The sequence below is a fragment of the Rutidosis leptorrhynchoides genome, chromosome 9, assembly GCF_046630445.1.
Source record: "Rutidosis leptorrhynchoides isolate AG116_Rl617_1_P2 chromosome 9, CSIRO_AGI_Rlap_v1, whole genome shotgun sequence".
Taxonomy (NCBI): Eukaryota; Viridiplantae; Streptophyta; class Magnoliopsida; order Asterales; family Asteraceae; genus Rutidosis; species Rutidosis leptorrhynchoides.
The window spans coordinates 284433548-284460399 of record NC_092341.1 but is presented as its reverse complement, the minus strand read 5'-3'; positions in this window follow the sequence as shown (position 1 = coordinate 284460399).

The following is a 26852-nucleotide window of genomic DNA, read 5'->3' as shown; positions in this document are numbered from 1 at the left end:
GAGGAAGGCAAGTTTTTAGATCATGTGGTGACAGCGCGGGGTATCAAGGCCAATCCCAAAAAGATTGAAGCCATTGATAATTTGCCATCTCCGAAGACAAAGAAAGATGTGCAGAGTTTAACTGGGAAGCTTGCGGCTATCACACGGTTTTTGTCGAAACCCGCAGAACGACAGTTACCATTCTTCAATACTTTGAAAAATTGTTTGAAGAAAAAAGACTTCGTATGGACTCAGGAAGCAGAATCAGCCTTTCAGGAGATGAAAAAGGTGCTTGCAGAATTACCAACACTTACTGGGCCAGTATCAGGAGAAACGCTAACGCTGTACCTCGCGACATCTAAGGAAGCTGTCAGTTCAGTTCTCATCGCGGATCGCGAAAAGGTAATCCATTAATTTACATGCTTTATTTATTTCGCAGAAACTTAACGACTGAGGTTTTTCTCAGACGCAAATGCCGGTCTACTTCGTAAGCAAGACGCTGATATCAAGCAAAGTAAACTACTCACCGATAGAAAAGCTCGTATATGCGCTGGTCCATACGGCACGGCGTTTGCGCCGATATTTTCAAGCACATCCAATCGTGGTCCTAACTGATCAACCAATCAAACAGGTTGGTAAACGCCTACTTTGCGGCTATGACCGGGGTTACCGCATTGACTAACACAATCATTTTTCTTTCAGGTGTTATACAAGCCTGAGATTTCTGGCCGAATGGCTAAGTGGGCAGTTGAATTAGGAGAACATGAAATAAATTTTTCTTTGCGCAGTGCGGTTAAGGATCAAATACTTGCTGATTACCTAGCAGAATTACCTGCGGATTTCGAGGCATCAGCAGAACATCAGGATCCACCTGCACCAACTTTTTCACCATGGGAATTGTACACCGATGGTGCGTGCAGCGCATCTGGTGCAGGTGCGGGTGTAATTTTAACAGGCCCGGATGGCGAAGAGCATACATACGCACTGCGGTTTAATTTTGTTGTTACGAACAACGAAGCAGAGTATGAGGCTCTATTAGCAGGTATGCGCATTGTACATAAGTTAAATGTTAAAATTTTGCACGCTTATGTGGATTCAAAGCTTGTATGCAGTCAAGTCAGCGGAGATTTCGAAGCGCATGACATAGCCATGCAGCAATATCTATCGCTTGTTCACAACCTCGCTGACCAGTTTGAAACTTTTCAAATCTTCCACGTAATGCGGGGGCAAAATAAGAAAGCGAATGCGCTAAGCAAACTGGCTGCCTTGGCTTTTGATCATATGGGGAAGAAAGTTCTAATAGAAGAACTCAATGCGAAATCCATTGTTATGATGCCTTTAGTGGCACCAGTTGAGGAATCAAGCTCAACATGGATGACGCCCATCGTGGCTTTTCTGCGGGATGGCACTTCTCCTTCGGATTCCGCTGATGCAAAGAAAGTCCGCATTAAGGCACCGCTGTATGCCCTTGAGGGTGACGTCCTATATCGAAAGAATTATTTGGGACCGCACTTAAGGTGCATTGGCCCGAAAGAGGCGGAGGAAGTTGTACGCGAGGTGCATGAGGGTGCATGCGCACTCCATTCGGGGCACAGGTCCATTGTGTCAAAAATAATGCGGCTAGGATATTATTGGCCCACCATGTACGCAGATACTGCGTGATAATGCTAAAAACGAACATATATTTCATAGCATTATTCCTCAAGAAAGACAAGCTTTTAGTTGCAATTGTTCTATTTACAAGTGATATTCGTTTAAATAATAAAAGGTGAAGACAAAAGACAGATTCGACAAATTGAAGACAAAAAGGTCCAAAGAGCTAAAAAGTACAAGATACAATTAAAAAGGTTCAAAATATTGATGAGGAACGTCTCAAAATGACAAGAGTACAAGTTACAAGACGCAAAGTACACGATATAAAATAATACGCGAAGACGTCCGAAAATCCGGAACCGGGACCTGAGCCAAGAAGAAACGCCCGACGCAACGGACAAAAAATATTTAGTCTACTATGCACAAGAATATAATATAATATATATATAATTATATATAATTATATATTATATTATATATTATTATTATATATATTATATTACGTCGGCAAGAAGAAAACAAAGCAATTTGGCTGGATCCAGGGTGGCCATGCGACTCGCATGGCCAGAGGCACAAATCCATGCGAGTCGCATGGAGTGAAAATGATGGTCAGGTCCTATATAAAGCCAGTTTTCTGCCGAGTTTTAAATATATAATTTTAATCTCTCTCAATATATACGATATATATATATATATAATTTATATTTTAATTTTAATTTTAATTATAATTCTAATAATAAGGGTATGTTAGCGAATGTTGTAAGGGTGTAAGTCGAAATTCTGTCCGTGTAACGCTACGCTATTTTTAATCATTGTAAGTTATGTTCAACCTTTTTACATTAATGTCTCGTAGCTAAGTTATTATTATGCTTATTTAAAACGAAGTAATCATGATGTTGGGCTAATTACTAAAATTGGGTAATTGGGCTTTGTACCATAATTGGGGTTTGGACAAAAGAACGACACTTGTGGAAATTAGACTATAGGCTATTAATGGGCTTTATATTTGTTTAACTAAATGAAAGTTTGTTAATGTTAATATAAAGATTTACAATTGGGCGTCCCTATAAATTACCATATACACTCGATCGGACACGATGGGCGGGGTATTTATATGTACGAATAATCGTTCATTTAACCGGACACGGGAATGGATTAATAGCCACTAGAATAATTAAAACAGGGGTGAAATTACATTCAAGGGTAATTGGTGTAATTGTTAACAAAGTAGTAAAACCTTGGTTTACACGCAGTCGATAACCTGGTGTATTCATTAAACAAAGTATTAAAACCTTGTTACAATTCGAATCCCCAATTAGTTGGAATATTTAACTTCGGGTATAATAATAATTTGACAAGGACACTTGCAATTTATATTTATGACTGATGGACTGTTATGGACAAAAACCAGACGGACATATTAAATAATCCAGGACAAAGGACAATTAACCCATGGGCATAAAACTAAAATCAACACGTCAAACATCATGATTACGGAAGTTTAAATAAGCATAATTCTTTTATTTCATATTTAATTTCCTTTATTTTATATTTAATTGCACTTCTAATTATCGCACTTTTATTTATTGTTATTTAATCGCACTTTTAATTATCGTACTTTTTAATTATCGCAATTTTATTTTATCGCATTTTTTATTATTCGCAATTTCATTATCGTTATTTACTTTACGCTTTAATTTTAGTCTTGTATTTATTTTATATTTTACATTAGGTTTTAACTGCGACTAAAGTTTTAAAATCGACAAACCGGTCATTAAACGGTAAAAACCCCCATTTATAATAATAATATTACTTATATATATATTTGTATTTTTATAAAAGTAAACTAATATAGCGTTGAGCTTTGTTCAAAGATTTCCCTGTGGAACGAACCGGACTTACTAAAAACTACACTACTGTACGATTAGGTACACTGCCTATAAGTGTTGTAGCAAGGTTTAAGTATATCCATTCTATAAATAAATAAATATCTTGTGTAAAATTGTATCGTATTTAATAGTTTTTCCTAGTAAAATATAAACTATTTTATATACCCCTCGCTTCACATCACTGCGCGCATAGTTAAGCAATGTGAATCATTCCAAATACATGCACCTATTAGCAGAGCACATGCGCATCCAATGATACCAGTCTCCTCACCATGGCCATTCTGCAAATGGGCAATCGACATAGTCGGACCATTCCCAAAAGGCAGAGGTAATTTTATCATTTATTTTCTAAACATGCTACTCACATCAGTATCTTACGCACATTCTGCACACGCAGGAAACATCAAATTCTTGATTGTTGCAATCGACTATTTCACAAAGTGGGTCGAAGCGAGACCGCTGGCAGCAATCTCAGGAAAAAGGGTGCGAAATTTTGTATGGGAAGACATCGTCTGTGGATTTGGTATTCCAAACGAAATTATTAGTGATAACGGTACGCAGTTCGCGGGTGACCCTTTTCGCAGCTGGTGCGCGGAGCTTAATATTAAGCAAACTTTTACATCTGTTGCGCATCTGCAGGCGAATGGCCAGTGCGAAGTCACCAACCGGGATATAGTAGCTAGAATCAAAGCTAGGTTGGGTCATGGTCGCGTTGGTTGGGTGGATGAACTACCGAAGGTTTTATGGGCGCATAGAACAACAGCCAAAGCAAGCACTGGTGAGACCCCGTTCAGTTTGGTCTATGGATCAGAAGCTGTTGTACCCGCAGAAATTGGGGTACCAACATTCCGCATACAAAATTTTGATGAGCAAAATAATTCTGAAGCTTTGCGGGAAAATCTTAATTTGCTGGAAGAGCGCAGACTCTCTGCGGCTGTCAACGAAGCAAATAACAAGCAAAAAATTGAAAAGTACTATAATCAGCATGTGCGTTCGCACTCTTACAAGTGCGGTGACTTGGTTTGGCGTCAGAACGACGCAAGTCATGTGGAGGATACTGGGAAACTGGGCCCCCGTTGGGAAGGTCCATACAGGGTAGCGAAGGCAAACAATACCGGGGCGTACCATCTCGAGACATTAGATGGAAAACCTGTGAAACGCACTTGGCATGCGACGTCATTGAAAAAATGTTATATGTAGCTAGGTGGACCTGATCACTCCAGTTTATTGTAGCACATTATTTTTTCTATGTAATTTCCGTCCGTTTGGATGTGTCGCGGTTATAATTGTGATTAATGCCAATTAAATATTTACTCACGCATACTTTTGTTGTTTAAATATCTTTTTTGTATGCGGTTCCTGCCTACTTAAGGGGTGTCCTCTAGCCCCCGTGCGGTAGAAGCCTGTTTGGTTACAAGGCTAGACGCTAACGGCAGTCAAAGGGAATTGGTTTTCCCCTAGCCAAGCGCCACGCAGACTAGATGGCTGCAAAGTCGACTTAAAAAATTTCAAGCATTGGTTTGCTTGTGCGTAATTACTCTAGCATTGGTTTGCTTGAGGAACTCTTAAGCATAAAGACATTGGCTTGTTTTTAGTTGTGTTGCTTACCATACAGCTACCGTGCACCTCTAGTACATGACAAAGCAAAAATGCAGTAGCTTCTGAGTCTAAATTGTTAAAGGTAAATTGTTAAAGTATTGGTTTATTTTACGCAGTACCATCCGCATATGCATGAGTTTTGGTTAACTATGCGCATGGGCATGCGGTTCACCTTTTGTTTTGATTCGCGATATATAAACAAATAAACACACTACGCATGCATAACAGAAATATATATACATCAAATTAAGTTGTTACATAAGAGGTAATTGTTTGAAACGCCTGCCCAATACGGGACTTAGGGCTGCAAAAATACAAATACCTGCCTAAGCATAGGACTTACGGTGCAATCCAACACAGACTAATAATCCTCCTTCAAAAACCCATCGATCGACATGTTCGGGTCCGCAGCAAATGCGTTGATTAGGGGGATAGGGATGGACTTGATGGCTTCTTCCGCCTCCATTAACGCCGCAGACGTTCCCTCTTTTAGCTTCTTTTGAACGATGTCGGGGAACGGTGGTGTTAGACCGCAAGCTTGGATTACCTCCTGCACAGCCTTGTTGATTTCATGGTCCCTGACCGCATCAACGTAGGCATTGAACTTGTCGGACACAGGCTCTAAGTCCATCACCTTTTGCGCAATGGTAGGGAGTGCGGTGCGCAGCTTCGCTATATCCGCCTCTGCCAGTTCGCGGTTGGTTACCGCGTCATCCCTTTCCCTCGTCACTTTCTCAAGCTCCGACCGCAAACGTTCTGCATCCCCCTTCGCCTGCTCAACCACACCAACCAGCTCGCGGCTCTTTTTTCTTTCCTCAATCAGTGCAGTTTTGGTTTCATTCGAGGTCAACTCAACCGCCTTGCGCGCCTCCTCAGCAGCATCCCTATCCTTCTTGACCAGATCTACACCCGCCTGTAGTAGCCCTAGCTCTACCTCTTTGCGCAGAGCTAGCTGGTATATGCTGGAGGAGCGGCGGGCCTGATCCGCAAACATGCCGAAAAATACCAGGCCGTTTTGAATAAAGGCATTGTGCGCCTGGTTGATGGGCAGAGCGGCCAGTTGCTCGCGGAATTCAGCCGGAAAGATTTGCTGCAGGAACGCAGACTGCTCTGCGGCATTTTCCGCAGAAGACTGTGTGCGTTGGCTGAGGTTGGCAAGGCGGAAGCTACCTTGCGGAGGATTTGGTGTGGAATCAGAATCCACGTGTATCGCCTTATCCTTTGATGTGGCGGTAGCTTCGAGATCTGGGTTGACCCGCGGGGTGGACGGCTGCGTCTCCTCCACATGCTCTGCATATCAGTAAATAGTCATAACGTAAACTTTAGTATGCGGTATACGCGTAAGGAATGGACGCTTACCAGTAATGTAGGGAGGTAGTTCTGCGGAGCGCGGCTCGATTGGAACAAAGTTATCGTTCCGCATGTCCTCCCTTTGTTTGGGAGTCATCTTCTTCTTCTTCTGCTGAGCTGCAGAAGTCTCAGCTGCTTTGCATTTGTTGCCAGATGCCGCAGGCGATCGCTCCACGTTTTTGCTAGCTTTCTCCTGCTCTAGCTGTACGTTCACATCTTGCTTGCGGAAGGAGATTCCAGCAATCTCTTCCGCAGTCAGCACCTTCTTCATCCTCATTTCTGCAAAGATACACGCATGCGTTAGATAATATACATACAAAAACAGTTGTTAGTACGTGATTATACTATTCCTACCCTTTCCATCCTGTCTGACTATGGCTGGGCGCACATCCTCCCATGGCCAATGTGCGGATATCTTCCCTAGCCGCAGCATCACGTTCCCATATGATCGATGCACTAGCTGTGCGTTTGCACACTCTATTAATAGTTTCCTTTCGTCCTCATTCAGGGTGGGGGTCTTGTTTACATCCTTCTCCAACTTCTCGAACCATATCAGCATTTGCGAGAAGTTTGCACTCACCACAGTTTGGTCGATGAAAAAGAATGTCTCTTTCCAAATCCCCGCATTCGATTTTGGGGTCTTGGTGAAGTTTTGACCAGCGAAGAAGGTGAACCACGATTTGTGTGGTTGGCTAGTCGGTATAAATGGCAAAACACCTTCACCAGGGGCACTTTGTTGAGTGCAACTCACCACATCTCGAACAAGACTATCTTCCCTATAGCGTAAGGGTGTAACTGACCTAATCCGACCTTAAAGTGATCTAGCACGCCCAGAAAGAAATCGGTGGGAGGAACCCTAAAGTTGCCATGCTTAAAAGCATGTTCGTAAATAGCCACCTTTTTCTCTGGTGGCTCATGGGCTCCTTGATTGGACAAAAGGGGCACCGGATTGTACTTGGCTAAGGGGGGGTACTGTTTCACTAAGTGATCTATGTGCTTCTGCTCTATAACAGACTCTATGCTATCTACATACGTCTCGTTAGCTTTAGTCATTTTCTAGGAGTAATCGGATGAATACTAACCTTAAAATGGTGGCCGGAATGTTTGATTTTTGATCGGAATTAAATTGGCAGCGTAACGAGGAAGCTTGAAGCAGGAAAGTGGAAATGAGCTGCAAAATGGGCTATTTATAGGGAAGATTGGGGGTCATGGGATGGAGTGGTGTGATCGTGGCTGTACACGTGTAACGCAATCGACGGGTAGCATTTTATTTATGCGCGTGGATGCCAGTTGGGTATGATTACATATACGCGCGTGGTTGGCACGCGCCTGCCACATTGCCACTTTATGTCATGTCAGCCGAATGGGCTTCTGCAATTGGGACAGGAATTTAATGGCATCGAGACGCACGCGGAATTTAAAATGCTAGCCGTTTTCTTGTTTTTTCTTTTTCGCTTAATAGTTTGATGTCATACGCCTTGCGCCATATAACATCAAACTGGGGGGACATAATGATACCGCAACCCGCAGGCGCACCACATATGTATGCGAGCAATCACTATTGTGCGTATGTGTGTTCTTGTGTGCGTTATGCGGCGTGCGAATGCCTTTGTTCCCGGTACGGCGGTTGCTTAGCTGTCAAGTAAATATCTTTTCTATAATTATATTCGTGATTCGGGGGAGTCAGTTATGGATGAGGTTATCATGATCTGGGACGGTTCTAGAATTAGGGTTTGCCTATAAATACAAACCCTAATCATCATTCACCGGATACAGCATATTACGTAACCATCACCTACGATACACATTACGTAAAAAAGCATCATTCAGAATCTTTTCAAGGTTAACAGGTTAGTCTTTCGTAAGCTAGTACCTACGACCTTATTTGGGGCCTCTTGGTCGACGACCGTTATCGGAGGTGGACTTAATCATTTGGCCACCCCGCCGACATCATCATGTCGGCCAGGGTTAGTCACGGTAGCCGGACCGGAGAGCCACGTTCTAAGATCCTTAAACCCCTCTACGTATTGAGCAGGCATATTAAACCCTATGGTAAAAATATGCATGATCACCAACGGTCAAAATTTCAGTCCCAAACACCGACGGTTTTTCGACGAATTTCCAACGACCATATAAATAACTGATTTGGGACAGTTTACCGATAGTTTAGGGACGGAAAAGAAATCCGTCGCAAATCCGTCCCTAAATAAAAATTCGTCCCAAATCTGTCGGTAAATTTTAGCATTAGCGACGGATTTTCGACGAACTTTTTAAGTCAATTAGAAAATATATATAAAAAAAAAAGCCCATCCCAAATCCATCAGTAAATAATAGACTTGGGACGGATTTGGGATGACCCAAGTTTTATCCGTCCCTAATTTATTATTTTCTCGAGTACGCGAGCATATGTATGCACGTTCAAGTGCTAATAAGTGTTTGTATACATATAGTGTCCTAGTGGAACGATATATACACAAATATACTATCTTCTTGTTGCGCTTAAACCTTTATCTGAGTTTATGTACTTATAGTTTTATAGTCGAGCATCAGTAGTTGTATGTATTGTGGCACGAGTGCGTGATTTTTAAAGTTTTTTATTTTTAAGTATGTTTATTTAGTGTTATAGTTGTACGCATGAGTGTTTATGCATTTTTGTGTAAATCGTATATTTTAAAAATATAAAAATAAATGTGCGTCCCTAATCCGTCGGTAATTTTAAGAATTGACGGATTAGGGACGAAAAATTATGTAATTTATTATTTTATCGAGTACACGAGCACTTGTACGTACGTTCAAGTGCTAATAAGTGTTTGTATACATATAGTGTACTAGTGGAACGATATATACACAAATATACGATTTTCTTGTTGCATTTAAACCTTTCTCTAAGTTTATGTATTTGTAGTTTTATAGTCGAGCATCAGTAGTTGTATGTATAGTAGTAAGGGTGAGTGATTTTTTATGTTTTTAATTTTTAAGTATGTTTATTTAGTGATATAATTGTATGTAGGAGTGAATGTTTATGCATTTTTATGTAAATCGTATTTTTTAAAAATAGAAAAATAAGTGGCCGTCCCTAATCCGTCGGTAATTTTAAGAATTAGGGACGGATTAGAGACGGAAAATTATGTAATTTGTTATTTTTTCGAGTACACGAGCACTTGTACGTACGTTCAATTGCTAATAAGTGTTTGTATACATATAGTGTACTAGTGGAACGATATATACACAAATATACGATTTTCTTGTTGCGTTTAAACCTTTCTCTAAGTTTATGTATTTGTAGTTTTATAGTCGAGCATTAGTAGTTGTATGTATAGTGGTACGGGTGCGTGCTTTTTTATGTTTTTAATTTTTAAGTATGTTTATTTAGTGATATAGTTGTATGTAGGAGCGAATGTTTACGCATTTTTTTGTAAATCTTATTATTAAAAAATAGAAAAATAAGTGTCCGTCCCTAATCCGTCGGTAATTTTAAGAATTAGGGAAGGAAAATTATGTAATTTATTATTTTCTCAAGTACACGAGCATTTGTACGCACGTTCAAGTGCTAATAAGTGTTTGTATACATATAGTGTACTAGTGGAATGATATATACACTAATATACATCTTCGTGATGCGTTTAAACCATTCTCTGAAATTATGTATTTGCAGTTTTATACTCGAACATATGTAGTTGTATGTATTGTGGCACGGATGCGTGAGTTTTTAAGTTTTTAATTTTTAAGTATGTTTATTTAGTGATATAGTTGTATGTAGGAGTGAGTGTTTATTCATTTTTGTGTAAATCGTATTTTTAAAATATATAAAATAAATGTTCGTCCCTAATCCGTCGGTAATTTTAAAAATTAGGGACGGGTTAAGGACGAAAAATTATGTAATTTATTATTTTCTCGAGTACACGAGCACGTATACGGACGTTGAAGTGCTAATAACTGTTTGTATACATACAGTGTACTAATGGAACGATATATACACAAATATACAATCTTATTGTTGCGTTTAAACCTTTCTATGAGTTTATGTATTTGTAGTTTTATACTCGAACATCAGTAGTTGTATGTATAGTGGCACATACGTGAGTTTTTAAGTTTTTAATTTTTAAATATGTTTATTTAGTGATATAGTTGTATGTAGGAGTGATTGTTTATGTATTTTTTTGTAGATCGTATATTTTAAAAATATAAAAATAAGTGTCCGTCCCTAATTCGTCGGTAATTTTAAGAATTAGGGATGAATTTAAGACGGACAATTATTTAATTTATCATTTTCTCGAATACACGAGCACTTATACGAACGTTGAAGTTCAAATAAGTGTTTGAATATATATAGTGTACTAATAGAACGATATATACACAAATATACGATCTTCTTGTTGCGTTTTAACTTTTCTCCGAGTTTAAGTATTTGTAGTTTTAATCTCGAACATCAGTAGTTGTATGTATAGTGACACAGATGCGTGATTCTTAGTATTTTGTTACAATTATTATTTGAATTGAATAGTAGTATACTTTTTCCGGTTGCAAATGCTCTTGATTTGCTTTTTTCATGGGTGACAAATTCCAGAAACAATGAATTTCATGGGTGACAAATGCTCTAAAACAACGAATTTTAGAAACAAAATGAAAATATAAAATAATCTTTAAGGTGACAAATTTTTCCCACACATTTTACATAAAATAAAATAGGTAGTATTCTAAAAGAAGGCATCTTATTGGTCCATTTGTATTCACTAGGATTACACCTTATATATAATCCAATGGATGATATTCACCAATCCAACCATCTAAAAACTTCCCCTTATCAATATATAAGTACTTTGTTGTGACGACTCGAAAATTTCCGACCAAATTTAAACTTTAATCTTTATATTATTCCGACACGATAAGCAAAGTTTGTTAAGATAAATCTCAAGAATTTTAAACTGTGTTCATACATTCATTATAACCTCGACCAAATTCTGACGATTCACGAACCGTTATATATAAATAGATATGTATATGTATATATATATTATAACTTGATAATATTAATAAAGTATTAAACGTATAATACTTTACCCGAACGTATTTGTTTCAATATGATTTTTGACGAAATTAAAAAAATATATTAAATGATTGAATTATCAGAAACATTGAATTATGATTACAAGTCTCTTTTGAGAGGTCCACTATGATTTGAGAAAATCTATTCCTCTTAACGATATTCAGAATAATTTGTAAAGCTATTTATAAATAAAAACATAAAGTGTCATTTACGAAAGTTAGACAAAAGTTAGTGGAGAATTGGTTTTCATAATATTCTATTAATCTATTTTCAAACGTACAAAGACGTTTTCAATTTAAAAAGAACTTTATTATTAAAACGTATATAACTTTTATAAATATCTAGAATCACTTTTGACAACTCATTACTTAACCAGTATGATAAAGATAATGATATTTATATTTTATTTTATTAAATATATATAACGATTTAAATTAATATTATATATATTTATACGCGTATTATACATACATAGTTTTTATACTTTTACTATACTTTAACTTTACCTTTACTTTACTTTTACTTTACTTTAACTTTAATAATTCACTTTAATAATTCATACTTTAATAATCCACTTTAATAATTCATACTTTAATAATTCACTTTAATAATTCATACTTTAATAATTCACTTTAATAATTCATACTTTAATAATTCACTTTAATAATTCACTTTAATAATTCATAATTTAATAATTCACTTTAATAATTCATACTTTAATAATTCACTTTAATAATTCAAAAATCTATTATAAATAGAATTCAATAGATTTCATTTTTTCATAGAAACTTGAAAATATATTTCTCTAAACTCTCTCAATCGAATTACATATATATATATATATTTTCTTTGTATTATTTTAAGATATTATTAGTATACATAAAATACAACGACAGAGTTATACTCAGATGATTTCAAAATAAGTTTTCAAACGGGATAGAGCTAAGGAAATTATGGGTTATAGCTATGGAGGTTATGGGTATTAATCGAGGGTATTGCTCGTGAGGTCAACCTAACGTTTATCATTTTCGTTGCGTCTACGTACTTTCCTGCAATATTGAATCACAATATTGATACGTTCGTGAATCCGAGACAAACCCTGCACTTGTTCAGTGCCGTCATATACGTAATTGCTACAAAATACAGTATTGTGAGTTTCATTTGCTCCCTTTTTATATATATTTTTGGGCTGAGAATACATGCGCTGATTTATAAATGTTTTACGAAATAGGCACAAGTACTAAAACTAATTCTATGTGGGTTTAAACCAGAAATATACCCTTAGCTTGGTAACATTAAACTACTTGTCTATGTACGGTAGGCGCGAATCCTAAAGATAGATCTATTGGGTCTGACAAACCCCATCCTGACTGGGATGCTTTAGTACTTCGAGGTTATATTAAACACACCTGATCTGGTGTACTTCAGAGGGTAAAACATGAACGTTAAGGCTTGTTACCGGGTGCCTACAACTTATAGAATACTTTTATACACTTGCGAGTGTACGGATATTTATAGAAACTGAAATCTTGTGGTCTATTACTATTACGGAAATGATGGATTATGATAAACTAATGAACTCACCAACCTTTTGGTTGACACTTTAAAGCATGTTTATTCTCAGGTATTAAAGAAATCTTCCGCTGTGCATTAGCTCATTTTAAGGAAATTACCTGGAGTCGTTCATGACATACTTTGAAAGACGTTGCATTCGAGTCATTGAGTTCATCAAGATTAATATTAAGTCAATTATAGTTGGATGTAATATGAAATGGTATGCATGCCGTCAATTTTTGATGTAAAGAAAGTTTGTCTTTTAAAAATGAATGCAATGTTTGTAAAACGTATCATATAGAGGTCAAATACCTCGCGATGTAATCAACTATTGTGAATCGTTTATAATGTATATGAACGGGTTCATTTCAGTTGGTATCAGAGCGGTGGTCTTAGCGAACCAGGTCTTGCATTAGTGTGTCTAACTGATAGTTTATAAGATACATTAGTGAGTCTGGACATCGACCGTGTCTGCATGTCAAAATTTTTGTTTATCATTTTTAGTCGGAAATCATCTACTTACCATCCTTAGAAAATTACCTGCTTATCATTCTTAGTCTAGACACGTCTTGCTGCATTGATTGCATGAATAGTGTATAGACAAAATTCATATCTTAGCGTATCTGCTAAATCATATCTTATCGTATCTATTACCGTAAACTTTGCCTGACATATTCCGTAAATTCCTCCGTAATCTACGAAACCTTTTGCTCTATATAATTAGAATACCACCCGATAGCCGGAAAATCATTTCATATCAAAAAAATCCTTTATCAAATCGTACGAAATGGAATTCGTCATCAGTTCAAGTTCCTCGGATTTCAAAATGGAATCCCACTCAAGTTCCGAAAGCAGTGTGACCGGAATGGATCAACCAATTAGTCATCATCTATTCTGGATGAATTGGGGATGGGTTCGTAGCCTCCTTAATCATTGGAGACAAGAAGAAGGTGATCCTTTCCATCCACCACATTGCCCTCTTGGCGAAGAACCTGAAGCACTTACCGGCGAACCTGTTCGAAACACCATTTTCTCTCTCATTTCCAGAGTATTTCGTCATGATTATATACTACACCAAATTCTAGATCTTATTTATCCACTCGTCCGAACCGACAATCACCCCGGTGTAATAGAAGAAGTCAACGAGCTTCGCGCTCGGGTAGTGACTTTGGAGAATATGGTGCAAAGGTTACAAACACCAGCAGCAGCACCAGCAACATAACCAGTACCACCATCAACAACATCAACAGTACCATTACCACCACCAACAACAACCGCATCGCAAACCTCAACTTCACAATCTGTCCCATGAGCATCGACGTCATACGCCCTGTAGATACTAAGGAATACCACAACGATGAAGTATTGATTCATAACGTCATTGGGAAAACATTCTACGACGATTATGTAATTTCTAAAGTTTAGAAATTATCTATCCTAGCCTTAACCATAAATCAAGTGAGTTTAATTTAATATTAACTCATTAAATCTATATTACATCTGAAGAAATATACACATATATTTCCATAAAGACTGTAATAAAATTCTTTTGTACAAAATATTAATTGTGATATTTTTTTAACGGGTAGGTAATACCCGAGAGATATATAAATTCACAATTAATACATTACATTCTTCGAATCTGATTCAGCAAATCATCAACTATACTCCCTACTTTCACAACAATATCCATTCTTTCATATAAATCAAAACAATCATACTCATTCAAATTCAATTACATATTCTGATTTTGAAATCGCATAATTCAATTCGAAATATAACCAGTATCATCACTCTTAGATTCCTATATCTTTCAAAGCTATACTTTGACTTCAAAACTGTGTTAGAACATCATATGTATTAACGATTACAATATGTGCTCAAACCCTTCGAAATTCCTGAAGACACTTCAACTAAGGAACAATTGAGATGATGATCCAACCACATGTTACCCACAGTTATACACCTGAAAAACTCTCAAAACCCAAGTCATAGTTCGACACGTATCCGTGTTAGACCCTTTGGCATTTACTAGCTAAAATAACTTTTCAATTCCGTTTCAAAATAGACAGTTTTGTCACAGCTCCAGCAAACCAACTTCAATTGTTCATTCGAATAAGCCTTATTATAATGATTACCCCTTCATCATTATTACCGGGGAACCTTTCATATCTCGCCACATTAGCAGTAAACTTATTAACAACTTCATTGATCTTTGAATTTCCGAAAAATCTTTATATTTATCAAAACCCCATCATTTACTCATCTGCATCTTGTAACGAGAATTGTCATATGAATCATCGAAAATTAGCAATCAGTATTTTGAAGTCTCGCAGCATGTCTACGCCAACAATTATATGTGTCTATCTTCTGGACTTATATAATTTGAATGTGAAGTTTCTGAAAAACACCCTAAACTGCGAACCAGTTCTCGAAATTTTGAAAAATGCTGATGAAGCAGCAAAAACTGTAAATGACCTTAACAGTAAAAAGTTAGATGATAAAGGATAGTATATTGGCAAAGCTCAGAAAAAGAGAAGCTTTAGAACTGGAAAACGGATTGAGCAAAGTATGAAGGAGGCTGTGGACAAATCACAAAGGCTGAACCTGCCTTCAAAGAATCCAAATGATTCAGTACTTGCTGAAGTCATTAACGAATACCTTGCTCCTGACTCTAAACCCCTGCGGACAATATCCTTCATCATCCTCTGATATTAGACATTCTAAGATATCATCGTATCTTTCATTATAAATATCCTCCATATTTCTGAAGATATTTCCATAATTATTCTTATATGAAATCATTTACCTCTTCGTGCTGTCTGTATTACATCATAAAAGAAACTATTTTAGTTTCTAAATTCTGAAACTTTCGAATTTAAAAAAAGAATATTTTTGAAGTAGTGTTGGGAACTGAAGCATGAACTAGTATAATATAATGACACTTGATCAACGTGATTATATTACAGTAATTCATGCTGAGTTTCTAAATGGAACATGATGATTCACAGATCATAACGTCATCATGTGCTATGTTACACGACTCTTGTATTCTCTTTGATCTCTAAATATCAAGAAAATATTTCTTGATGATTCGGCCTTTTCCGAGGTATTCTGGTAATTTGACAAGTCAAGATCGTGCCATTACAATTTCCTTCCTAGAACATTAACAATGTTCATTCCGAAATTTATATCTGCGAATTCTGGACCATTACAAGCGGTGCTTAATCGCAAGAAGAAGAAACGAAAGGACAAAGCTCCGAACTAGAAATGGGAGTATAAATCATAGCAAATAGAAGAGAGCATTAACTGTGGATGACAATGATTATAGAAGAAGCAAGGACTTTGAAATATAAGGGAAGATATAAAACCCAACAACAACCCAGAAATCACAAACCGTATATATCAATGCATATAGCAATATAAAGACACGGGAGAACTAAAAATACTATAAAACCAAGAGTATAGTAGAAGTAAATAGATTCTTCCAGAGGCAGATGAAAAAGAAGAGCGACAGATATGAAAGTGAGGAGTATATCAAGAATCAGCACTGGATGAAGCGTATTGACAAATAATTTTAAAGTAAGAATTGAGGGAGAAAGAATAGAAGGTGTGAATTAAAAGGAAATGAAAGAGGTGGATTTATAGTGAAATATCCGACATAAAAATCGAGATGAATCATCGCATTAAATCGAAGAGGATCATAATTTCCTTAATCACCGAAGAATCAAATCCTATATAGATTACAAAGATTTTCTTTAATCCGAAGATCAACCGTGATGATGTCAAAATATAAGACGAATCCCTATTTTCTCATTTCACTCTTTTACGATAGCTTCACTCATACGTTTCGAGTAATCGAATTATTTTATCCATATTTCTCAATCATGATAAAACCCTATGAATCAACTTATATTCATCATAATAACATTCTTATTGTTAGCCATGACGACCTCGATCAAATTTCGGGACGAAATTTCTTTAACGGGTAGGTACTGTGACGACCCGAAAATTTCCGACCAAATTTAAACTTTAATCTTTATATTATTCCGACACGATAAGCAAAGTTTGTTAAGATAAATCTCAAGAATTTTAAACTGTGTTCATACATTCATTGTAACCTCGACCAAATTCTGACGATTCACGAACCGTTATATATAAATAGATATGTATATGTATATATATATTATAACTTGAGAATATTAATAAAGTATTAAACGTATAATACTTTACCCGAACGTATTTGTTTCAATATGATTTTTGACGAAATTAAAAAAAAATATATTAAATGATTGAATTATCAGAAACATTGAATTATGATTACAAGTCTCTATTGAGAGGTCCACTATGATTTGAGAAAATCTATTCCTCTTAACGATATTCAGAATAATTTGTAAAGCTATTTATAAATAAAAACATAAAGTGTCATTTACGAAAGTTAGACAAAAGTTAGTGGAGAATTGGTTTCCATAATATTCTATTAATCTATTTTCAAACGTACAAAGACGTTTTCAATTTAAAAAGAACTTTATTATTAAAACGTATATAACTTTTATAAATATCTAGAATCACTTTTGACAACTCATTACTTAACCAGTATGATAAAGATAACGATATTTATATTTTATTTTATTAAATATATATAACGATTTAAATTAATATTATATATATTTATACGCGTATTATACATACATAGTTTTTATACTTTTACTATACTTTAACTTTACCTTTACTTTACTTTTACTTTACTTTAACTTTAATAATTCACTTTAATAATTCATACTTTAATAATCCACTTTAATAATTCATACTTTAATAATTCACTTTAATAATTCATACTTTAATAATTCACTTTAATAATTCATACTTTAATAATTCACTTTAATAATTCATACTTTAATAATTCACTTTAATAATTCATACTTTAATAATTCACTTTAATAATTCAAAAATCTATTATAAATAGAATTCAATAGGTTTCATTTTTTCATAGAAACTTGAAAATATATTTCTCTAAACTCTCTCAATCGAATTACATATATATATTTTCTTTGTATTATTTCAAGATATTATTAGTATATATAAAATACAATGACAGAGTTATACTCAGACGATTTCAAAATAAGTTTTCAAACGAGATAGAGCTAAGGAAATTATGGGTTATAGCTATGGAGGTTATGGGTATTAATCGAGGGTATTGCTCGTGAGGTCAACCTAACGTTTATCATTTTCGTTGCGTCTACGTACTTTCCTGCAATATTGAATCACAATATTGATACGTTCGTGAATCCAAGACAAACCCTGCACTTGTTCAGTGCCGTCATATACATAATTGCTACAAAATACAGTATTGTGAGTTTCATTTGCTCCCTTTTTATATATATTTTTGGGCTGAGAATACATGCGCTGATTTATAAATGTTTTACGAAATAGGCACAAGTACTAAAACTAATTCTATGTGGGTTTAAACCAGAAATATACCCTTAGCTTGGTAACATTAAACTACTTGTCTATGTACGATAGGCGCGAATCCTAAAGATAGATCTATTGGGTCTGACAAACCCCATCCTGACTATGGGATGCTTTAGTACTTCGAGGTTATATTAAACACACCTGATCTGGTGTACTTCAGAGGGTAAAACATGAACGTTAAGGCTTGTTACCGGGTGCCTACAACTTATAGAATACTTTTATACACTTGCGAGTGTACGGATATTTATAGAAACTGAAATCTTGTGGTCTATTACTATTACGGAAATGATGGATTATGATAAACTAATGAACTCACCAACCTTTTGGTTGACACTTTAAAGCATGTTTATTCTCAGGTATTAAAGAAATCTTCCGCTGTGCATTAGCTCATTTTAAGGATATTACCTGGAGTCATTCATGACATACTTTGAAAGACGTTGCATTCGAGTCGTTGAGTTCATCAAGATTAATATTAAGTCAATTATAGTTGAATGTAATATGAAATGGTATGCATGCCATCAATTTTTGATGTAAAGAAAGTTTGTCTTTTAAAAATGAATGCAATGTTTGTAAAACGTATCATATAGAGGTCAAATACCTCGCGATGTAATCAACTATTGTGAATCGTTTATAATGTATATGAACGGGTCCTTTCATTTGTAAATACAGAACTTCCATTATTAATTATTTCTAACACTAAAACAAAATAAACTTTCATCTATTATGTTCAAATTCACGAAGAAACGTGTACCTCACTTTACCTTTTTCTCTAGAGAATGTGATTATAGATGCATTTGCGTACAGTGAACACGCTCGAAGAAAGACGATTCCGACTATTGATGTTGTTTATGCTTTGAAGCGACAAGGTTGTACGTTTTACGGCTATTGATGTTGTTTATGCTTTGAAGAGATTCACCAATCTAATCTTTTATGATGTTTTACGGTTTTAGGAAGCTATTGATTAATTTTAATTGAAGTTGATGTAATCGATCAAAGTTCTTAATATTTATAAATTTATGAATTGGTTATTGAAAGTTGTTAAATTTTGATTTGTTTATGTTTATTGAACAGTTGCTTAGATTGTGGAGCTCGTTGGTGATAAAATTATAAGTTCTTAAATTCTACATTTACAGAATTTGGGGGAAGTTGAATACACAATAAATTAAATATCTTGACTTTAATTACTGACGGATTTGGGACGGAAATTCTGTCGGAAATATTATTGGTGAGCCGTCGAAAAGCTGTTGCAAATGAGTTTGTCGTTAATCTGTCGGTAAGTTGTTGTCCCAAATCCGTCGTTAACGAGGCCGTCGCTAAACCATCCCTAAGTGGTCCGTCGCTAATCTGTCCTTAGGAGGTCCGTCGCTAATCCGTCACTAACTGGTCCGTCGCTAATCTGTCCCTAAATTTCAGTGCCGTCGTAAAATCCGTCCCTAATTTTTCCCGAGGGCGATTTTAGGGTCGGCTTCAATCTGTAGGAAATCCGTCGCTAGACACGTTTTGGGACGGATTAGGGACAGATTTTGCCGTCGCTAATTTCAGATTTTCTTGTAGTGGGCGTATCCAGGGTGGTTTATCCGATGATATTTTCAAAAGGAGTTATGGTCAGGCAATCGATTGTTGTTGTGGAATGATTGAAGTAGAAGTTTACAACTTAAGGTTTTCTAATTACGTTTTGGCGAGTGAAGTTGATGTGTTCTTATCGAAAGATGTCAGCTCGATGGGTTGGAATGTACGTGTCCCAAGAAGCTTTCTTAGCGGTATATATGGGTAGGTTTAAAGAAGTCAAAATGGTGATCGGGTCTGGGTTCGCTCTAATCTTCAAATGAAAGATATGTTGAGGTGTGAAGAGTTGATCGAAAGAAGAAAAAAGAAGGGAGAAATAGATTTTCTTTGCGTGTCCGTTTCTTTGCGTGCTCTACTATTTATCTAGTTTATTGTGCGGTGTTTGATAACTAGGATTTTTAAGTTTTTGTTAGGGCTCGCTAAACTCCTAACATTAGCCACTATTGAATAAAGGCAACTTCTAAGGGATCTTGAGCCATCTACTTGTCTAGCCAGGAAGAAGAGTCGAGCCAAGAAAAGATAACATGTGGTGTCGATCCAAACACGAAGGCGATTCCAGACTTGAGAAGCAGTCTCGCATGCAAAAAAACCTGAACAATGATTTCTACATCGCGACAAGACTTAGAATGTTAAGTTTGATAGAGATAAAACTAATCATATTTAAGCTCATTTTTTTTGGCAAAAGTCGTAAACTTATATAGAACTAGAAAGCTTTCATCAAAAATGAAAGTACCCTTCAAGAAACCATACAAGACCATCCAGGAAAAAACATCAGGAGTGAACAAAACATGAACTTTACCAACTTAAGTACTTAACCATCTTATAAACGCAAACACTAAATGATCAACAACATATAAGGAACTAGACGGAGCCCCTCATCAAACAAAGAACAAAATAGAAAAAGTTGTAGAGTGAAGTACGAATGATCACCCTGATAAGAGGAAGTTTCGTATACACAATAAACTTATAAACATGAAACAATAATCTTGTAACACATTACTTTTTTGGTTTCATAAAATTGTCAACTTATTATTTTGTTTGTCTCAAATATCAAAAATAACAAATAAAATAGTACGAGTATTTAGAGTTTAAATCACATTTTTTTATTATTGGAAATAATGAGTTTAATATAGCAAGTTCTTTAATTAAAATATAATAAAGTTCTTTAATTATATTAAACTTTCTATAACAAAGGTCTTTAATTAAAATAACTTGGTGAATGAGAGCATAAAAAACGATTTATAATAAAAAAAAAAAAACTAAACACTTATCGGATAGGGTTTTTTTTTTTTTTTTTTTTTTTTTTTTTTTTTTTTTTTTTACGATTATTGTTTTTTATTATATTTGATATTTGATTATATAATATAATATAATATAATACATAAAAAAAAAAAAAGACATCTTATTTGAATGTCTATATCACCCGAGTCCCGAGTGGGTTTTCTCTCCAAACTTTCGTACTAGGTATTTCTTATTTGGGCCGACAAGGCCCAGAAGCCAAAACTCTGTCAATCCCAACATGTGTTTTAATTGATTTCCTTCTATATAAGATCACTTTAGTTGAGTTTAACTAACCAAATTAACTGTAACATCCCGCCTTTTTCCGTTTACTTTTCCGTTTAACTATTTAAATTCCGTTATATGATTATGACATCCCTCGTTAATTCGCGTTTTAAAAATATCTCGTTTAGGTAATTCACGCACCCGCAACCGAACTCGAGGGACTAGTTTCGCCAAAGAGCCAAAGAGGTGACTAACTTGTGACTAGTCACCCCACCACCTATCTTTTTCATTTTCATTTTCCTTTTCTTCTTCTACTTCCACATTTTCTTTCAATTCTCCATTTTGAAGAATCATCATTTAAATCCAAGCTAGCGGGTGTCTTGCAAAACAAATTACATATTAGGAATCCTTGCAACTTCCTCTTCGATTCATACCGACTTCATTACATTTGGATAACCTTCTAAAATCACTAGATTTGGTGTTCTTGATGTTTTTAACTTATAAAGTTGTTAATTAGTGTCTATGGCTTAAGTCTAACATGAATATATGATTTATATGTTCGATTTTGTTATTTGAAGTAACTAGCATGAACATAAACTTTGGTGTGTTTGATTTGGTGATTTAGTTGTTTGAATGATGTTAAATGTCATAAATGCATGTATTAAATGTGTTCCTAACATCACTAGTTTCAATTTCATGTGTAGGTTGCTTGAGAAAACTCCATAAACTTGATTAGTGATTTTGGTGAATTTGGGTTAGGGTTTGATAAGCTTGAAATGAATATTTGATGCATTGAATGCCATGAACTATTGTTAGTAAGTAGTTAATTGTATTGTATGCTCGATTACCTACAAAATGGCATGTTGTATGTATGCATTAAATGCCCAAATCATAAATGTGCACTTATCAAATTTGAGTATTTAATGTGTGCATTAATTGATCATTTACTTTGGAAAGCCGATTGTTACAAATAACGTTTTTGGTTGGTGAAATGTAATTAGTTGTGTTCTTTGTCAAATTACCTTTCTAACGATATAAGATACGAGTTCTAAGTATTAGCGGTTTGCGAGTTATGCTTGAAAGTGTTTGGAATTGAGACTTGGACATTTGAGACTGACCAGGTACCAGCTCCCGTGTATTGTCGCGGCGCGACAATCCTGGGTCGCGGCGCGGCCTAAGCCGTGGTCAGGTTCTGACCTCCTTGGTCAAATTATGAAAAATGTTTGGCACCCTATGGACCTCCGATTCACATGGGACTTGTTCTAACATGTTTATATATGAATAAAAACCTCGGAAAAATAGTTCGGGACCCGACCCGAACGTGTTGACTTTTTCGTTGACTTTGACCGACCAGAGTTTGACTTTTTGTCAAACTTAACCAAATGATTATGCAACCTTCCTAACTTGTTTCTATACTTGTATCTTGCATGAAACTTGACAATTTGGTCCACATGCTACATAATCGAGTCGTAATGAGCCATAGAACTAATTGAACATCTTTGACCTATCGTGTTTACCGTTATTGATACGACCTATTTGTTTAGGTCAAGACTAGCATTATCCTTCGCACACGTTACTTTGTGAAGTACTTTTCATACGTGCACTCAAGGTGAGATCATAGTCCCATCTTTCAAACAACTTTTACGCTTTAAACTATGGGATGAGAAACATATACGTATCATACTTTTACACATTGAACACAAGTACGAAAACGAACATTCCACGTACGGGTTTGAACAAAAAGCCTCAATTCAATTATCATTAGTTACACTTGCAGGGTGTAAACGTGAACTTATATTATCTGATCACATGGGCTTGACGAGCCTCATTCGGACGGTTCGCTACCGTTAGCGGATGAAATATAATTTCGGGTCTAGTGTATGTTCTAACACTACGCAAAGGGTGCAAAACAGTTAAGTTTGATAATTGGGTGCCCGCGAAACAGATAACAACTTTGGAATGCAAATGATTTAGATAATCATATTATATTAACTCTTGTGGTTCAAATGCAACGTTTACTAAAACACCTATGATTTCACCAACGTTTTCGTTGACAGTTTTCTATATGTTTTCTCAGGTCCTTGAAAGCTACTTGATACATGCTTCCGCACTCTTTTTGATACTTGCTTGGATGTCGAGTATACATGCAGAGTTGGAGCGTCTTTTGACTACTTTAAATTGTGTCGCATAGGTTTCATTCTTACGTCAAACATTGTAATGTAACTAGTCTTTTGAACTACATTTGTAAACTTGAAACATCTTTTTTCTTATGAAATGAATGCGACATATTTTGGTCAAACGTCATGTTAAAGACTTATGACCACGTAACAGGACCTAAGTAGTCGGCGCCGTCAAACATGATTTGGTCGGGTCACTACAGATGGAAACGATCTCAAGGCCTACAATCAACGATACGCCGAGCTATCCTTGATGTGTCCCAACCTCGTGAACCCCGAATCTCAAAGGGTTGAACTCTATATGGATGGTCTTCCAAAGAGCATCAAACAAGGAGTGATGTCATCCAAACCCGCTAACCTACAACAAGCTTTGAACATGGCCCGCCAATTGATCGAAACGGTTGACGAAATCGTAGTTTCGGCACATAAGGCCGAGGATAAATCGGGCGGCAAAAAAAGAAAATGGGAAGCCCCCCAATCAAGCAACAACTACAACAACAATTTCACCAAAAAGCCTTTCACCTCCAATGCCAAGAAAAGTTATGGCGGAAATAAACCCTTTTGCAACAAATGCCACAAACACCACTATGGTGAATGTAGCAATCTATTTTGCCATCGGTGCCAAAGGGGTGGTCATGTGGCCAACGATTGTAGAAGTGCCGCCCCCGTCACTCAAAAGGTTCCCAATGCACCAAAACCGGGTACTTGTTATGAATGTGGCCAAACGGGTCATTTTAGAAATGCGTGTCCGAAGAAGAAAGCCAACACCAACACGCGCGGACGAGCTTTCAACATCAACACCGAGGAAGCCCGAGATGACAATGAATTAGTCACGGGTACGTTTCTCCTCAACAACACTTATGTTACTTGTTTATTCGATTCGGGTGCCGATAAGAGTTTGTATCCAAGACTTTGACTCATTCTTTTAATACTCCACCACTCCTACTAGATACTACTTATACCATTGAAGTGGCCAACGAAAAACTATTGAGTGCCGACACATATTACCGGGGGTGTACGTTAAACATTTTGGGTAATGAGTTTGAAATTGACTTGATACCCATGGAACTAGGAAGTTTCGATGTAATAATCGATATGAATTGGCTAGCCAAAACGAAATCTCACATCCTTTGTGATCTTAACGCAATCCAAATTCCTATCGAGAATGGTGAACCTTTGATCGTCTATGGCGATAAGAGTTGCACCGGACTCAACCTCGTTTCATGCATTAAAGTTAGAAAACTACTCCGTAAGGGTTGTTTTGCGATCCTTGCTCACGTTAAGAAAGTCGAGTCCGATGAGAAGCACATCAATGATGTGCCAATTGTTAGTGACTATTCCGATGTATTTCTCGACGAAATGCCGGGTCTTCCACCTCATCGACTGAATTCTAAATCGGTCTTATTCCGGGAGCCTCACCCGTAGCACGTGCACCATATAGACTCGCTCCATCCGAAATTCAAGAATTGCAAAGTCAAATCCAAGAACTACTTGATCGTGGTTTTATCCAACCTAGCCATTCACCTTGGGGCGCTCCGATTTTGTTTGTTAAAAAGAAAGACGGATCCCTACGAATGTGCATTGATTATCGTGAACTAAACAAATTGACGGTTAAGAACCGATATCCTCTTCCTCGCATCGATGACCTCTTTGATCAACTACAAGGGTCTTGTGTATATTCAAAAATCGATCTCCGCTCGGTTTATCATCAATTAAGGGTTAAGGGGGAAGATGTCTTCAAAACCGCTTTCCGAACTCGTTATGGTAGCTATGAATTTCTTGTAATGCCATTTGGTCTCACTAACGCACCGGCGGTGTTCATGGATCTTATGAACCGCGTGTGCAAACCGTATCTTGACAAATTCGTTATCGTGTTCATCGATGATATTTTGATTTATTCAAAAAGCGAAGAAGAACACGAGGAACACCTCCGACTTGTGCTTAAACTTTTAAGACAAGAACGACTCTATGCCAAATTATCCAAGTGTGAATTTTGGTTAATGGAAGTTCAATTTCTTGGTCATGTTGTAAGTGACCAAGGTATTAAAGTCGATCCATCAAAAATCGAAGCCATTAGTAAATGGGAGACCCCTACTACTCCTACTCACATTCATCAATTCTTGAGTCTCGCCGGATACTATCGTAGATTCATCAAAGATTTCTCTTTGGTTGCTCGTCCTCTAACCGCATTAACTCACAAAGGAAAGAAATTCATTTGGGCAACCGAACAAGAATCCGCATTTCAAATCTTGAAAACAAAGCTAACCACTGCTCCTATCTTGTCACTTCCCGAAGGCAATGAAGATTTTGTTGTATATTGCGATGCCTCGAAACATGGTTTTGGGTGTGTGTTGATGCAACGAACGAAAGTCATTTCTTATGCTTCTCACAACTCAAAATTCATGAACGAAACTATACGACACATGATCTCGAACTCGGAGCCGTTTTCTTTGCACTTAAAATTTGGAGACACTATCTTTATGGAACCAAGAGTACTATCTTTACCGATCACAAAAGTCTCCAACACATCTTCGATCAAAAGCAACTAAACATGAGACAACGAAGGTGGATTGAAACCTTAAACGATTACGATTGCGAACTTCGTTACCATCCCGGGAAGGCAAATGTAGTAGCCGATGCCTTAAGTCAAAAAGAAAGAGCGGTGCCTCTTCGTGTCCGAGCTTTAAACATCACCATCCACACCAACCTTAATAGCCAAATTCGGGTAGCCCAAGATGAGGCTCTCAAGGATGAAAACGTTTCACACGAGCTCTTGAACATTCTCGTCTCTTGATTCGAAACTAAGGAAACCGGACTCCGACATTTCACCGGAAGGATTTGGGTGCCTAGTTATGGGGACCTACGAAGTCTTATTTTAGATGAAGCCCATAAGTCACGATACTCGATTCACCCCGGTGCCAATAAGATGTACCACGACCTTAAAGAACAATATTGGTGGCCGAACATCAAAAGGGACGTAGCTACTTATGTTTTCAAGTGTTTGACATGTTCCAAAGTCAAAGCCGAACAATTAAGACCGTCCGGACTACTTCAACAACCCGAGATCCCGCAATGGAAGTGGGAAGGGATAACGATGGATTTTATCACCAAACTACCAAAAAC